This window comes from Carlito syrichta, unplaced genomic scaffold (genome assembly GCF_000164805.1).
Source record: "Carlito syrichta isolate Samal-C Ts95f unplaced genomic scaffold, Tarsius_syrichta-2.0.1 Scaffold308940, whole genome shotgun sequence".
NCBI classification, from domain to species: Eukaryota; Metazoa; Chordata; class Mammalia; order Primates; family Tarsiidae; genus Carlito; species Carlito syrichta.
The window spans coordinates 1-2,003 of NW_007253036.1; positions in this window are offsets into that span (position 1 = coordinate 1).

A 2,003-nucleotide genomic window follows, 5' to 3' on the forward strand; every position below is an offset into this window, starting at 1 on the left:
TTTTACTGGGGACAGCTCATGTAGGCACTCCCTGCCTGGCATGTGCCAAAATTTCCAACTCTCAGAAGGAGATCAGGTGTTCAGCATAAACCATTTGTTTGCACAAACAGGTTGGACACTGTGGGCCTCTCCTATCAGCTAATGGGAGTGCTCCCAAAATCTGAGATTCCAATCACCAGCCAAAGGCCAACTTTATAAGTAGGACTTCCAGAGGACAGCTGTACAGTATTTCTTACTGCTTAGATTAATTTTTAAAATTAATAATAGTAATTGGGCGTGGTGGCATACACCTGTAGCCCTAGGTACTTGGAAGACTGAAATGGGAAGATCACTTGAGCACAGAAGTTTGAGGCCAGACTGGGCTGCATAATGAGACCTCATCTCTAAAAAAAACACATTTTAAGAATAGATGATAGCCGGGATCGGTGGCTCAGTCTGTAATCCTGCGCCCTTGGGAGGCTGAGGTGAGTGGATTGCCTGAGCCCACGGGTTCGAGACCCGCCTGGGCAACTTGGTGAGACCTCATCTCTACAATAAACAAAGAATTAGCCAGACGTTGTAGCACGTGCCTGTAGTTCCAGCTACTTGAAAGGCTGAGGCGGAAGGATCGCCAGAGCCCAGCAGGTGAGGCTGTGATGGCCAGGAGCGGCCACTTGTACTCCAGTCTGGATGACAGAGTGAGACTCCAACTCGAAAATGGAATAGATGATCATTGCAGCAAAACTAGAAAATACAGAGAAACAAAAGAAATGGAAGTTGGACCCCTTGAAATACTATCTTCTGGGACACAGGAGAGCATGGGTCTAGATAGATCAGAGCTGGGAGAGCGGTCCCTGCACCATCTGGAGGACTTGAGAAACCTGGTCAGGTAGAGGGCCTGGAGGTGTCAGGGGATGGGCCGATCAGGAGTCAGGGGGATTGTAGACCAGGGGCACTGCTGGCAGCACGCAGGCTTAAGAAACATTCTGTCCTCTGAGGAAGAAGAGCTCAACACCAGTCCTGGGCAGATGCCTGGCTATAAAGAACAGCATGGAGAAATAAGCACTTGACGTCTGAAGACTATTGTGTGTTTGTGTATGTATGTGTAGGAGTGTGTGTGAGTATGTTAGTATGTTTATGAAAGTATAGATTTATGTGTGTTTGTGTATATGTATGCATGTGTGTATCTGTGTATATGTATGTGAATTGTGAGAGTGGGTATGTGTATGTGAGCGTGTGTGTGAGAATGTATGTGTAATAGTATACATGGTATCTTGTGCATATACGTGAAGGTGTGCACGTAAGAGTGTATGTGAGCCAGGCTTGGTGGCTCAGCCTGTAATCCCGCGCCTTGGGAGGCTGAGGTGAGTGGATTGCCTGAAGGGTTCGAGACCCGCTTGGGCAACTTGGTGAGACCTCATCTCTACAATAAATCAAAACATTAGCTGGGTGTGGTAGCGCACGCCTGTAGTTCCAGCTATTTGGAAGGCTGAGGCGGAAGGATGGCTGGAGCCCAGCAGGTCGAGGCTGCGGTGGCCGGGAGCGGCCACTGCACTCCAGTCTGGGTGACGGAGTGAGACTCCAATTCAAAAAAAAAAAAAAGAGTGTATGTGTGTGTATTTGTATCTGTGTACATTTGTGAGAAAGTGTGTGTGTGTGTGTGTGTGTGTGTATAAGAGTGTATATGTGTACATTGGTCATGTGCGTCCTTTAGCTTGCCTGATCACAATTGTCTCAAATTTCTAAGTCACTTGTTTTTCTTTCTTTCTTTCTTTTTTTTTTTTTTTGAGTTGGAGTCTCACTCAGTCGCCCAGACTGGAGTGCACACCAACTCTGCCTCTGTCATCGGGTGGAATTCTCCCTATGTGTCTTCACATCACCCTCCTTCTCCTTCTGGGTGACTCTTCTCCTACCATTGGAAAACCACCAGTCATATCAAGATTACAACCAACCCCATTCCAGTATGGCTGCATCTTGATACTTACATCTGCAGCAACCCTATTTACAAATAAGGTCACATTCTG